The following is a 14,737-nucleotide window of genomic DNA, read 5'->3' on the forward strand; positions in this document are numbered from 1 at the left end:
GACCAGTCACCCTGCACAAGGAGAGAGAGCAGCAGTGGCCGGTCTTTATTACAGGAAGCTCCAAGTCTGACACTGGATTACTGCACAGATCTGGAAGAAATACACAAAGCTCCCCAAGATTCAAGGAAGAATACACATAGTTCCTTTAGACACTATCTTCTTATTGCAGTGTTGAGCTTTAACATTTTTAAGTTTATATAAGATTTTAGTGATTGCATTGAGATCTACTTCAAGCATTATATTTCTTTGTATGCTTGGTTTGAATTGCCCAGTCTGGTGACAGGTTTACCCAGTTGGCAGGTACAGTTTACTTTGTCTTCTCCCACCTCCATTACAACATTCTCTGAATAAAATAAATACGTGAAGATCACTCACTCTGCTGTAACAATTTTCCCCCAGACAAGATGACAATAATTTGCATCACAGAGGCTTCCATAGTATTCCAGTGAACACATTTTACATTATGAGGCCAGCAATTTTCTTGTTTCTATTATGTGCTGGCATGCTGAACCATTTGCACTTTCTCTGTCCTTTGTGGAAATTTCCTCTGTCAGCTACAACAGGATTTGTCTAAGGCATAAATCTTCCAAAACAATAACAAGCATGACACTGTCATTTTACAGCAACTTGGTTGGTGTTACAGTAGTCTGAACCCCTCTCTTGTACATTATTTATTTCAGCTGAATGGGAAGGTGCTTGTTACAGGCAGTTCTACATGTGTCGGTATTGTGCGAGAATTAAACGAGCAAAGAAGAGCCCGAGGAGATGAGGAAGAAGAGCGGTGCTGAAGTGTAGCGGCTATGAGGTTTGTACTAGGGATGTTCAGATACCAGTTCCTATACTTGCCATTTTCATGAGACCTACCAGGGTTGCAGTGGTAGCAGCTGGGACCTGGCTCTGGCGCTCCACCACTGTCCTGAAATCATTAGTCTGTATTGTTTTATAAAAACTGTCACATGATAATAAACAAGAATGTATCAGTACTTGTATCTGTGAGTACTTGGACAAGTATCAGTACTTGTACTTGAAAAAATGGATTTTGGTGCATCCCTTATATACACTATATTGCCAAAAGTATTGGGACACCTTTACACGCACATGAACTTTAATGTCATTCCAGTCTTAGTCCGTAGGGTTCAGTATTGAGTTGGCCCACCCTTTGCCGCTATAACAGCTTCAACTCTTCTGGGAAGGCGTCCACAAGGTTTAGGAGCGTGTCTATGGGAATGTTGGACCATTTGTGAGGTCAGGTACTGATGTTGGGGGAGAAGGCCGGGCTCGCAGTCTCCGCTCTAACTCATCCCAAAGGTGTTCTATCGGGTTGAGGTCAGGACTCTGTGCAGGCCAGTCAAGTTCCTCCACCCCAAACTCGCTCATCCATGTCTTTATGGACCTTGCTCTGTGCACTGGTGTGCAGTCATGTTGGAGCAGGAAGGGGCCATCCCCAAACTCCTCCCACAAAGTTGGGAGCATGAAATTGTCCAAAATATCTTGGTATGCTGATGCCTGAAGAGTTCCCTTCACGGGAACTAAGGGGCCAAGCCCAACCCCTGAAAAACAACCCCACACCATAATCCCCGCTCCACCAAACTTTGCAGTCAGGTGAGTACCGTTCTCCTGGCAACCACCACCCAGACACGTCCATCGGATTGCCAGACAGAGAAGCGTGATTGGTCACTCCAGAGAACACGTCTCCACTTCTCTAGAGTCCAGTGACGGCGTGCTTTACACCACGGCATCCCACGCTTTGCATTGCACTTGGTGATGTAAGGCTTGGATGCAGCTGCTCGGCCATGGAAACCCATTCCATGAAGCTCTCTACGCACTGTTGTTGTGCCAATCTGAAGAAGATGCACAAATTCCATATCCTCCTTACAAATGACAGCTGCCTCCTATCTTTCTCTAGTCTAGTCTTGGAGATGGAAAAGTATCTGTTCATGTACATGTACTTGTACCGAGTATGGTACTTGGTATCTGATCATCCCTAGTCTATACTCATTCCCTGCAGTGCTGCGGCCTAAGACTCCAACTAGAGGCATTCAATCTAAGTGAAGCTTGTAGGCCTTCCCACTGTGTGTTTTGTCTCTATGCTTCATACTTATATCATATACAGGGCCATCCCTATATTGAGGCAGCCTTAGGGGTTGTCTCAGGTGGCACCTCATTTGGGTTGCGGCCGGGTGGTGGTGGGGGCGACCACAGCGTCCCAGGTTGCTAAGAGCTCCTGTGACGCTCTGTGAGGCTTCCTGCCCAGCTCACTGATGTCACCGGTTGCCAGGAGCTAAGCGAGACCCTCTGGTTTGTGTCCTGCCGAGATCCTGGCAACTGGTGATGTCAGCGAGCTGGGTGGGATGACAGACAGAGCTACTTACAGCGTGGTCCAGCATCCGCACTGCCAAACCACCCCACCCAAACTAAAACTCTGGACAGCAAATTCCTATGCTCCTCAGCACCATCTAGTGGCGGTAGTGCTGCACCTACGGCATTTGCCCAGCTATATACAGGGCGGAAGATTTATAGATCAGCCCCTAAGGTTCTCTTGACCAAAGTTTTTGAAGTTTAATTGCCCAGATCAAGCTTAGCAGCATCAGTTTGCATCAGTTAACATTTTTGCACATTCTAAGTTCTCTGCTACAAGATTAGTTCATTCTGATGGCAAAGACATTTGGACTTAAGAGGCTGTGCCACATCTATGTGCAAGCAGCAATGGCCATTTTATGTATTCATTTTCACATGCACAAATTTACTTTTAAAAGGGCCTGTCATTACAATAGTGATATTCTAGATACCGATGGAGCCTGGTGGGTTGAATTAGCCTCTGGATTCTTATCTATGTTGGATGTTCCACCAGTGAGATCTCCCTGCCATAATTCCTGATTCTGTTCCTGTCTGTCTAGGAGACTTGGGCATCTCTGCCCAATGTTACAACAGTGAGATGTCACTGCCATAATTCCCCACTTTGTTCCTGTCCAGCTGGGAAATATGGGTGTCCCTGCCTAATGTTCCAACAATTAGACCTCCCTGCCATAATTCCCAACAACATTTCTGTCTACCTGGGAGATTTGGGTGTCTCTGCCTATTGTTCCAGCAGTGAGATCTCACTGCTATGATTCTGAACTCTGTTTCTGTATACCTGGGAGATATTGGTGTCCCTGCCCAATGTTCAAAAAGTCAGATCTGCATGCCATAATTCCTGGTTCTGTTCTTGCCAAGTTGTGGTGACCCCCAACGGTACAATTTAGGGATGACGCGGCTGCTGCAGTGACATCTGGCGGTGTGGCGGGAGAACTGACACTGCTGCGCTAGGAGAGGGCTGAGGAGAACTCTCACCTAGCATTAGAGAGTGATGAGAAAGTGTTTCTCTCCCAGACGGCTGGGAGCCGCTAGGCGACCCCTGGCAAATCGTCATTCGTCCCCCGACGGGGTCGCGACCCACAGGTTGAGAACCGTTGGTCTAGGAGATTTGGGCATCCCTGCCCAATGTTCCAACAGTGAGATGTCACTGCCATTGTCAAGCTGGGAAATGTGGGTGTCCCAGCCCAATGCTCCAACAATTAGACCTCCCTGCCATAAGTCCCAACAACATGTCTGTCTACCTGGGAAATTAGGGTGTCTCTCCCTATAGTTTAACAAGTGAGATGTCACTGCCATAATTCTCAACTCTTCCTGTCCACCTGGGAGATTTAGGTGTCCCTGCCCAATATTCCAACAGTTAGATCTGCCTGCCATAATTCCTGATTCTGTTCTTGAAGAAGACAAGCAAGGATTAGCTGCAATTGAGCCTGGGGTTTTTTCAAGGTGCCACAAAATACATACAGGTGAGAAGTATAGATATAAAACCTTCTTTATTTCTTATAACAAGCTAAAAACACATTAAGACACATATAAAGGCCATATCAAATAGTCAATACAGTAGATATGGGCTGAGCAACCATATACTGTACATATCTAATACCCCCATTAAAAAAAAAGGGTATGTGGCAGGTTATTCTGAGGTTCGATGCATTTCGCACAAAGTGACTTCTTCAGGAACCTCAAGTACGTATCTGTGGATTAACATATCGTGTATTATTATATCCATTTTTAAAACACTTTTTGCATACATATGCTTCGCATATATCAAAGAGACAAATCCAGATACATCGCATATATAGTACTTGCTATCACTTGATATATAATAAACAATACATTTACACAATATAGCATAGAATGTGCAGTGTCATCTAGTACATAATAAAGATAAAATATATATAAAAATATATATATTACCCCAAAACTGCTGTGGATCCAAAACATGGCCAAGAAATGGGTTCCAAACACAGAGAAAAGAAAGGATGAGGGAGCAAGAGAGAATGAAGATCTCCCGGGGAGGCGGGCAAGTTGTGCCGTGATTCTGTTCTTGTCTATCTAGGAGATTTAGCTGTCCCTGCCCAAAGTTCTAGCAATGAGATTTCACTGCCATAATTCCCAATTTCGTTCCTGTCCACCTCAGAAATGAGGTTGTCCCTGCCCAATGTTCAAACAATTATACCTACCTGCCATAATTCCCAACAACCTTTCTGTCTACCTGGGGGATTTGGGTGCCCCTGTCCAATGTTCTAACAGTTAGATCTCCCTGCCATCATCCCCAAATTTGTTCCTGTCCCGCTGAGAGATTTGGGTTTCCCTGCGCAATGTTCCAACAGCAAAAACTCCCTGCCATAATTCCCCGAGTTCATTCCTATCCACCTGGGAGATTTGTGTGCCCCTTCCCAATGTTCCAATAGTAAGATCTCCCATATTTCCTAACCTAGTTCCTATCCACCTGGGAGATTTCTAGTGTCACTGCTAGATGCTCAAACAAGATCCTGCTGCCATAATTTCCAAATCTGTCCCAAATATTTCCCAAATCCATTGCTGTCTGCAGGGGAGTTTTGGGTGTTCCAGCTTCTCCTGTTACAAACTCCTGTTCTAGACTATACACTAAAATGTTTTCAAACATAAACACTCAATCATTAGATTTTTTATTGGTTTAGTTGATGTATTAAGCCATGCTAGAAAGAGGACCAGTTCAGGTTCAAGTAAGTGCTTTTATGTTTGGTAAGGAACATTTTAAATAAAAAGATTGTATTACACGATCAAAGGCTTTGCAATACTATGCAAATCCTATGGTCGCTCAGCCCCACTCAAGCCATCTACACTGAGTGGCCAGATTATTATGACCACCCCATCAGTACTTCGTTGGGCCACGAGATGACTCCACGAGATGACTTCGTTGGGCCACCTCGTAAATCCAAGAGATGTTGAGAGGTGATGCGAGGAATCTGACACTGCACTGTTGCCCTTCTGTTGTCTTCTGTTTTACCAGTCTTGCCACTCTCCGTTCTGCCCTAACATTGACTAGTCGCTGACGGCCACAATTCGCATGTTCAGACCCAGATTTTCAGCTGACAGTCCAGTCTTTAAAACACTTTAACAACAGCTGCCCTTGAACATTTAACAAATTCTGCTGTTTTGCTGATACTCGCTCCATGGCTCCGAGCGCCAACAATCATCCCACGTTCAAAGGCTGTTACATCGCGTTGTTTCCCCGTATCTTCAGAAACAAATCACTTCTACTGTCGTGGTAAACAACCTGCTTCCCTATTTATAATGGTCTGGCCCTCTGGCAACTTCAGCACGAAATTATAACTAATTATAGCTAATTTGCCTACAAACGTCATTATAATCTGGCCACTCAGTGTACATCCTGGAATTGCAAAGCCTGTCTGGAAACTGCTTCAACACACTTCCCTTGTGCCCTGATGCTGTCAAAGACATAGATAGCATGAGGGGAGCTGAATGTCACAGTGAGTTGCATGTTGTAGCCGGTAATAGCCACCAGTGTATTTTTCCGATTTAAAATGTACATTTAATTGGGCTTTTGGTAAGAATTGACTTACTTCCCTATGATCCCTTGTGGCTCCAATATGCTGATGTAGCAACCTGTAGTCCTATGTAAGTTGTAAGGTATAGTGAACAAGAAAAAAAAAGGTAAGTACCACTTTAGGTTGGTCCACACTCAAACCTTAAGGCTGGGTTCACACTTGGGCGTTCGTAATATGCGCGTTTGACACGCGTTTTTACAGCGATTTGCGGTCAACAAATCGCGTTTATGAAATCTATCAGACTGTATCCTAATAGATATGCGCAGAAAAACACCCCAAAAGAAGCTCCTGTACTAGGTCGGGCGTTGGGTGTATTTCAGCGTGTTGTGAAGCGCTGAAATACGCCCAGGTGGGAACCATGCCCATTGGAATTAATGGGATTTCACTGCTTGAGCGTTTTACATCGCTTCGATCAGCGCTGTAAAACGCCCAGGTGTGAACCAGCACTAAAGCATATCTGGGGTGCTGATCTGGCTCATTCCTAACCAGGTGTAAGAGACTTACCTGCAGATAGATTCATGCCCAAAAACGTGCACGCTCACAAGCATGCAATCCGTTGCTGAAAGTTCCTTGTAAATGCGCTTTAGCACGTGGATGCATGCTTATTTGAACATCTATGTGCAATGGCACATGCACGTGAGCGTACGGAGGGGCGCTCATTAGCGAGCGGGTGCACGCTATCCTATATAAACTGACAAGGAGCCATGACAAAGTTGCTGAGTGGTCTTCAGCAAGTCGATGTGTGCCCTGTACTCTGCTCCAGTATCCTGATTTCCTGTGCATGAACCCCGGCTTGTGACCATTGACTCCGTTTCTCCGATTTGGTACCTCTGCTCTCTGATCTCCTGTGTAAGACCTTGGTTTACGTTTCCAGACCCTGCTCCTGATATGTGATTCGGCACTTCAAGAGTCAGCTTCCTGTGTATGACCTCGGCTTGAACCTGACTCCGCTCCTGGTCTGCCACTTGGTGGGTCGCTCCATCAGCACCCTGAGCAGCTACATCCAGCTAGTGCTTCATTGATCTCTCACCCATTGCCTGCTCTGGTTCCCAGAGGTCCCAGTGTCGTCTTGGTCCTGCCGATTTATCAGCTGGTCCAAAGCACGCAAGCATCTCCTCGATAACTGGCTGTAATTCTCTGGACTACAAATCCCAGAGACGTAAAGCTTATCCCAAAGATGGGTCCAGATGTAAGGCTTGCAAAACTTTAATTTCTATTTTTGTTGTCTGTTCTTGCAGTAAAGTTTAAGGAAACTGACCCAGTAGCACTTAAAGTACTTTACTTGGCGAAAATGCTGCGTGTACAAACTTAGTTACAGGAAAAACAAACATAAACAAAACATACATACAGGCTGCTACAAACAAACAATCACATGCACCCACCACAATCCTTCTAGTACTTGTAATGAGAGGAAACACTAAAATAGTACTTAGCTTAAAGGCTGCATATTCCGTAAATTCCGTACTGAATAGGGCTTCTTGCCAATTAAGCGTTTGCAGAAAAATGACTTCTCGTTGCAGTCTCTGATGGCTAAGTCCTTTGTTTTAGAGTCCGCCCTTGGTCAAAGGGATGTCCTTATTGCCTCTTCTGACAAAGGGATGTCCTTCTTGCCACTCCTGAAGTCCCCGTAGTCCCCCTGAATCTTTGGGCTGCTGGCTTTTATTCAGAGAAAATGGCCCCCCACTTGTCGGCGTTGCCCCTCAAAACTTGTATGAGAGCAAAATATGATGTATTTAACTTTCCCACCTCTAGGTGGCAGCATTGTATCATAAATTGCCATCAGTAGTCAAGTTTGAGTAAGTCTTGACCAATCGAGGCCTGATTGTTTACACAAGGTTTCCCCATAACACCATCCCATTGTGATACGAATAATGGGGAACTAATACATGAGTGACTGCACAGTAAATGTCGGTGTGTCAGAGGTGCAGAATCTAAGGAGAGCATGGTCTGCTCCAGAGCCTCTGATGGCGAGGTTGATTGTGCAGCAGGGCAGTTCCCAGGTTGCGGCCCTCCAACACACCTGTGCAGACACAGCTGACCAAAGTGCAAAGGGAGTGGAAAGACAGAACCACACTGGAACTTAGGACTCAGTGCCAAGGAAAGATCAATACCACACAGAGGAAAAAGATATACTGAGCTGTGCATAGGAAACATGTGTTGAATGATGGCTTAGGATACACTGGAAGATGCACACAGGGGAACGTAGGTTACACAGGGGCTCTGGATACACCGGGTGATGCACACTAGGGACCATGTGTTGCACTAGTTTAGGTTACACAGGGAGATGCATGCAGAGGAACATGCATAGTAGTGTCTCAGGATACACAAGGAGGTGCACACAGAGGAATGCGCATTGCACGGAGACCTAGGGAAAAAAGAACACAGGAGAAGGCGTGCGAATTAGGAGGGTACCTGAATACTGGAAACAGGATCACAAGGGGAGAGGGGTATAATACAATAGTACAGGACCTAGGACAGAGGGGATAATCTGGCACAGAAACTGAACAAGTAGGAAAATCTGACATTATACCAAAGCATTGTGACAACAATAAACAAAGGATTTCCTGTGTAGCACCCTCCTAACCTCTGGGAGCATGTGGATGACTTCAGAGGCAGGGTGAGCTGACATTTCACCTCAGGGATGAGTCCTTAGCCGGTGTGGGATGCAAATGTAAAGTTGGGCACCAGTCACTTTACAGTCACCAGTCACTTTACAATAATTGTTCCATACTTTAAAGGAGAACTATGGGGCAACATTGTTTTCCATAGTTCTGTTTTGGGTCACAGGTGGACATATACTATGTCCTCCTGTGACCCAAAACTCAGCATATAGCAGGCTAGATGATCGGAAAGAGAGTGGATTGGCGGTATGTTTTCGCTCACTTCCCGATCAATAGAGCCGACGTGTGACAGTTTCAATGTCACACGTCGGCTCTAACTATAGGGATGAATGTAATTCAGTCACCCCATAGTTCTCCTCTAAGATTTTATTCCATAAGCAACTCATTGTTAGAGAGGGATAAGGGCTACAGACATTTGGACAGTACAGAACTCCAGACTCACCAACCACTTCCCAGCTTCATAGTGCAATGGGCCTTTAAACTGATTGCAGTAACAGAGTGTATTGTAGAACCTTTGCTGATTAGAAGACATAGCACAGAATTCCCTAGGCGAGACACCAGATTCCCTGTGAAGTTCAAGCCCATTATTGGATGCTGTGGTCAAACAATAACAGAGAGTTTAGGACAAAACAGAATTAGCACCGACTATTAAATCAGCTAGACTGTATAAAGTCCTGCAGAACTTTAAGGAGAGACCCCACTTAGGGCAAGGTGGCTACACTTGCAAAGAAAATATAAATACTTTCCCATCTCACCTGCCAAGACATAGATTTCTGCTCTCTTGAAGAGCATCTGACACACTTCTGGGAGTGCTGAAAAAGGGAACAGTTTAAAAAAACTGACAGAAAAGGAAAAAGAGTTTTTAAATACTAAAAAAGGGTCTAAAAAGGAAGGGAGACAACAAGTATTCAAAAAATCAAGCACTCAATATATCCCAAACAGTCCAACGCCAATTTTTTAACGTCACTTACCTCCCAGGCACTTTGTTCCCAAGCCCTGTGTGAGCAAAAAAAAAAGTAGTAGTAATGGAAGGGCCAGAGAAACCTCAGCAAACAGAGGGAGATCAGGCATCCAACACTCCCAGAATTATCAGATGCTGAAATATCTTTAGGGATTTTTGTTGTTTGTGTCACCATTGAAGAGGTTTCCACTCACGTTTTGTCCAGATATTTGCCCAGGAAATATAAGGAATATTTAAATAAGAGGTAAAATACATCAACAGAAACCTGAGAAAGGTTTTAACCTTTACCAAAACAGGAGGCACTTAGACTGGAATCAATGGGGTTCCCCAGGAGTATTTGATTTGCTATGAACAGTCCCTTTAAATTTCCCCAGGAATATTCTACTTGCTGTGAACGGACCCTTTACATTTCCCTGGTAATATTCAATTTGCTGTGAATGGACTCTTTACACTTCCCCAGGAATATTCTATTTGCTGTGAACGGACCCTTCCAATTACCCAAGTAATATTCAATGACTAGATTTAGTAGTTTGGCACACGTGGTCACACATAGATCCCGACAATGTTTTAGAGGGTGCAGTGAAATCGGCACAGTACTTCACATTTGGTGGTTCTGTCCATTAGCCCAGCACTTTTGGCACAAGGTTTATGGGCTGCTTTGTTCGCTGGTATGGGCACCCTTGCCTTTGAACCCTAGTGAAGCTTTACTCAATCTAAAATCTAAACTCAAGTGGGCTCTCCACATATAAATTTGCCTTGATGACCCAAACAGGTCATCGGGAAGTCCTGAAATTCCTCCTCCTTAGGCTGCACGGCAGTGGAATCTCGGATCCATATGGCATTCTCTAATGAGAAGCGGTCTGTGAAACTATCAGGCTCAGTGGCTAAATTTCATAAGGTTTGGGATCCATGGATATCACGATGTCTGCCACCCGATTTTGACTGTCGATTATTGGTTCTTTAGCTTCAAATAGTGCTTCTTAGGCGTGAGAGGTGGGGTTGTACTGAACCCCTGGAGCACACTTTCTTCTCCTTCTCTAGTTTCTTCTTCTATTCCTCCTTGCCTTTTCTCAACTCTTTCTGCTCCCTTCTCCTTTTTCTTCCTCTCCGCTCCTTCCTTTTGTTACATTGCGTGATCACCATTTAATCACATTATGATTGAAATTTTTTTTTAGACTCATACTTTGGACGTCAAGATGATGATGCACTGTATGCACTTTTGTCATTGGGCTACATTTTGCACTTTTCTATGTCTTGATATTTCTACTAAGTTTGGCGATTTAGCCACCCTTTGTTATAATACATGTTTATATAATAAAATAAAAATATTGAAAAGTAAAAGATATTCTTTTCAATAAAGAATAAATATTCAATTTGCTGTGAACGGACCCTTCAAATTTCCCAATAATATTGGATTTGCTGTTAACAGACCCTTTATATTTCCCAAATGTTTGATTTGCTGTGAACGGACCCTTTACATTTCCCAAGTAATATTTTATTTGCTGTGAACGGACCCTTTGAATTTCCCAAATAATAATTGATTTGCTGTGAACAGACCCTTTAAATTTCCCAAATGTTTGATTTGTATTTGCTGTGACCGGACCCTTTAAATTTCGCACGTCATATTTGATTTCCTGTGAACGGACCCTTTACATTTCCCAAATAATAACTTATTTGCTGTGAACGGACCCTTTAAAATTTCCCCAGGAATATTTGATTTGCTTCTGCAATCAAACCGAATCCCTCACACAACAGACGAAAGGCGAAAGACGAGCCCGTCTACTTGACCGCTCCTTATATACTACCCTCAGCCTTTATTCTCTGAAGGACAAGTTCAGCATTTATCATTGGCTAATGCTTTTAATTTCAGCTTCTTACACACCCATTTGTAGGCTAATGGATTCCCAAATTACACAGACGGGTCACCATTTTTATTTTAAACATATTTTAATTACAATGATTTTATTTTCTCTCTCTCCTTTTTACATAAAGAACACAATTTGTGGGCGCAATTAGCAGCAACACGCAGACGATGCATTAGTTACTCCTTGGCTTTTATATATCCCTTTCGGGTTTTTTTTTTTCTCTCTCTGTGTTATTGGTATTGAAAAGGTGGTTTCGCATTAAAACCGTTGTCAGTTTTGTCCATTAAGTTGTCATCCACATTTAAAGGTCTGATTGAAATGTTTGTCCTGCAGGAAGGCTACAGCTGCAGCCTCAAATCACAATCTGCCACGGCAGACAAAGGACAAGGATTAGACCTGACAAGAAGCTAATATTGTTTAAGCAAAACTATGTTTTTATTACATTCATTAGTCCCGGCTAATGGAAAGGCAAATTGACACCCATTGCAGGGGGAGAGAAATTAAAACCAATTAAAAATATTTGCGGCGGAGGCATTAGTGCCAAGGTGACAATTTTTCTTCCTTTCCCCTCCTGAGCCGGCGGGGACTTAATAATTTTATATGGATATTATCCTTTTGTTTGAGTGAAAACAAAAACGGCGAGCCGCTCGGCTTTTAACGGGGCGACGGTCTAATGCGTATTTTGAGTTCATTTATCGGTTTGACATGAAAAGTGGGGACTGTCACCTTATTCCTCAATTCATTGTTTTAAAGCCTCTGTTCCCGAGCCACTTTAAGCGCCGCATTTGTGGGAAAAGTGCGACATTAAAGGCAAAGAGGGTGAGAAAAGACAAAAAAAAAAAATGAAGACTTTAAAAAAAATAAAAATATGAGGCTTTGCTGCTTTTAAGACTTGAGGATGAAAAGTTTAACTATGTATTGTTCTGTGCCAATAGGAGAGAGGTCAGCGGCGGTAAGTGGGAAGCTGGATTTATTCTTTGTCATTTTTTAAAATGCATTTGTACAATTTTACCTTTTATCTTAAATTAATAATATAAATACATAATAAAATATATACAATTATAAGTAATAAAATAATATATAAAATTATAAAATTATAAGTAAAAATAATAATATTAAAATGTAAACAATTAAAAACAACCATAGGTTGCAAAATTTTGCTTTTTAAATCTAAATTCAGTCCCTAAAATCTTTTACTAAGTTAATGTCATTTCAAAAGTTGTTTTAAATATTTTCTTAAACATGTAGCTTTCTTTAAAGCAGAACTCTGGGTACATCAAATATTAAACCTTGCAGTGGGACTACCCCTGCACAGCAAGGGTTGTGTGCTCGTTTTGTCTAGGGAGCTAAAATAACAAAGTTATACTCACCTAAACCATGGCCCTGGCTTGCTCTTAGGCCCCGTTCACATATAGCGAATTGTCGCGCGATTTCCGCCGCGATATCGCGCATTTTTGCCGCGCGATATCGCGAGAAGTCGCTGGCCAATGCTATTCAGTGGAGCTGTCTTAACTCCATGTCGCGCGTCGCTCGTCGCAGTCGCAATTCGCTTCTACCGGACCCTTTTTTCGGCAGATTTTGCTTTTTTTCTATGGAGCCCGACGGAGAAGGTCGCGCTACCGTCGCTGGATCGTCGCTGGATCGTCGCCCCGAAAGTCGCGCTATCCCGGCCGCTGCAAAGGTATGTCGCTATATGTGAACGGGGTCTTAGACTGGTCCTGTCAGCCTCGCTCCCCCTCCACTCCAGCGGTCTAAGGTCCGGTGAGTCACGGTGTATAGAACGTGAGGACACCAAGCGACATAACATTGCTGGAGCACAGGGGGATTGAGGCTGGAAGAAGCTGTGTAGGAGCCGGCTGGGATTGATATTCTGGTCAGTATACCTTTGTTATTTTAGCTCTGTAGACAAAACGAGGACCTAATCCTTGCAGTAGCCCCACTGCAAGGGTTAAGATTTGATTTGCCCAGAGTCCTGCTTTCAGGCTGGTTTTACAGTTATGCGTTGCTATAATGCGCAGCAAAATGGACGCTTTACTGATTGTTACTCAACGCAAATTTTTAGCAGGGTTTCTTAGCGCGTTGCGCTATGGTGCCAGTTATTGGGCAAATGGCAACCCAATGCTGAAGTACAGTAGTGAGCAACGCACACATGCTGTAGCGCTCCATGACACACAATTGTGGCTAACGGGGTTATTCACAAAGCCGCTCAGTCGCCTTTGGGAGCTGTACGGGCTATAGTGAATAGCCATATACAGCAGCCTTTTGGTTCGACTGAAACGAATTGATCCCGCAACCGAAGCTAGCTGAAGGATCAGCAGAAGCTACGGCTGAATCCTTCGGTATCTTTGTGAATAGACCCCTAAGTGGCTAAAGAATGCTGGAGAAGATCAGCAGCACTGAGTTGCAAAAATTATATGAAACAATATTCAAATCAGCATCCATTTTCTGTGACGAGTAATCAGCATTTGTTTATCTCTTCTGCCAGCTGGACGTATGCACAGAGAACCAGCATGATGGACATTAATCACCACTGAAGTCTGGGCTGCTTAGATAGGATGTTTGCTCCTCAAAATAGGGCGAGACATACATTCTACAAAACAGAGAGATTGGTGAGAATTTTTGCCTGATTGTAAATTGCATGGATTGTTTAGGTAGGTTCTTGGACTACATAGTTGTTGGTAGTTATAAAGGAGTTTGTACAATCACATTGTAATATATGCGGCCAGGTGTTTACCATGGCCTTGGGTGCCTTTGGCGATTGACTGATCTGCCAATAAAGTGCCCCCTTTTTTAAATTTCAATTAGTTTTTATTACATGAATTTCCGAAGTAAACAAAAAGGTTAGATAGGATAGTAACACACAAATCATGATCACATCTCATATATGATTATGTATAGGTGTATGCCAGTGTAGCCCCCATCACCTACTACTAGACATTAAAGGGGAAGTATGAGGGGGGTGCTTTTCACTCACCTCATAGTTCTAGCCGACCTGTGACAATGAGACTGTCACAGGTCGGCTTAGTAGATCGGGAGATGAGCGAACACATACCGGCGTTCGCTCACCTCTCGATCCTGTCACAGCTCTCTGCCCTGACAGGGGAGGGGGCTGGATTCCCCGCTCCGATCCGCCAGAGCTGACTGGCGGAATGCACGGGGCAGCTGGCTCTGCCTCTGGATAGGCAGAGCCAGCTGTCAGTCACTCAGCTGGGCGGATCCAGACATAATTGTCAGGATCCCTGTCAGCTGCGGCGTCTCAGTATACTGCGAGCTACAGCTCGTGGTATACTGAGCCTAGGGTGACGGGAGGACGCTAGTTTGTGTCCTCCCGTTACCCTAAGGAGAACTATGGGGAAAAGCCTTAACCCCATAGTTCTCCTTTAA

This window comes from Nanorana parkeri, unplaced genomic scaffold (genome assembly GCF_000935625.1).
Source record: "Nanorana parkeri isolate BGI_ZX_2015 unplaced genomic scaffold, ASM93562v1 scaffold637, whole genome shotgun sequence".
NCBI lineage: Eukaryota > Metazoa > Chordata > Amphibia > Anura > Dicroglossidae > Nanorana > Nanorana parkeri.